Source organism: Antrostomus carolinensis, unplaced genomic scaffold (assembly GCF_000700745.2).
Source record: "Antrostomus carolinensis isolate BGI_N321 unplaced genomic scaffold, ASM70074v2 scaffold50138, whole genome shotgun sequence".
Lineage (NCBI taxonomy): Eukaryota > Metazoa > Chordata > Aves > Caprimulgiformes > Caprimulgidae > Antrostomus > Antrostomus carolinensis.
Window position 1 is genome coordinate 1 of NW_010334601.1, and position 1360 is coordinate 1360.

Here is a 1360-nt window from a genome sequence, read left to right on the forward strand (position 1 = left end):
TCCCCTTTTTTTCCCCCCTTCCCCCTTATAAATGCTTGGATACTTTAATTGCAATATTATGCAACATTCAGTCAGTACTTACATAAATCTCAACATATAACGATCAGCACCGTTATCTTGTCAGGCAAATGTGTCATCCCCTGAGATGACATTTGTGACGGTAACTGGGCCAGGTCGTGCTGGCTGCTGTCTGTTACTCCTCTCTGATTTCATACAAAGATCTCCAGGTCTTGATTCTCTGTTTTGACTGAGCTCGAGGGAAACTCATTATTTAGAAACTGCACATATCAAAATAATCCTTTAACCCTTTCCAGTAACTGTTATCGTCACTATTTTGCTATTAAGACTTCTCATAAGTCACCTTGGCTGCTCTGGGCATTTCCTCGGAGGTATCTTTTTCGAAAAATCTGAGTTTTAAAAAAACAGAGTGTGTATGAGTTAGTGATAAAATCTAAATATTGATTTTGTTGTTATTATTACTGTTAATAGTGGATAATATGCTTTATCTGCTGCAGCCAGAGAGGATCCAGAGCTGTGTTGGGATGTGGTCAGTCTTCAAGTGCGTGGAAGACAGCTTTGGATCCTGTTCTCAGGAACACATTTAGACAAGCCAGGCAGCAGGGATTTTAGGTGTGGTTATTTCTGCCCTGTGTGACGGGTAGAATGACTTCCCAGAGTGCTTTTCAAGCCCTATTTTCCATGGCTGACTCCTGTAGCTCCCGTAAGGAGTCCAGCAGTGAAGGGTTGTTCAGGAGCAGCTCCACGTGTACCGTCTGTGGAAACTCCAATGGTTTAATTTCTTTACGATCTCTTTTGGAAGAGACCATGCCCCAGTGGTCCCAGTGTTATCCAGATGCTGGTATCACAGTGTCACTGGTTAGAACAGCTCTGGAAACTTTCTGATCGATTCAGTTACGCAGAGACCTAGTGCTGAAGAAATGAGAAGTGATGTTCTCTGTGGATAAGGACCAGGGGTTCCGGCCATGGGAGAAGAGTCTGCATTGCTGGGTACATGTGCCAGGGAGTGAAGGCACAAGTGAAAAGCTAGAGGAGGGTGGGGTGCTGCTGGAAGATGCAGATGTTGTTGGAGTTTGAGTAGTGAATATCAGCATGGCCAGCACAAGCTGTGGTAGAACTGCTCTAGTAATATTCTCGCGGGTCAGTGAGCAGAGTTCAGGAGGTTATCACTATGAAGACTTTATTTTTTTCCTCCTTACATGTGGCACCATTCTTTTGGAGAATGGTACTTGTATAGGAAGCAAGTAACCTCTTATTGTAAAAGTCAGTTTTATCACCCACTGTTCTATAAAGACACCTTGTTTAGTTTCAGGGATTAATGTCTCTAGAGCTTCATCTGACT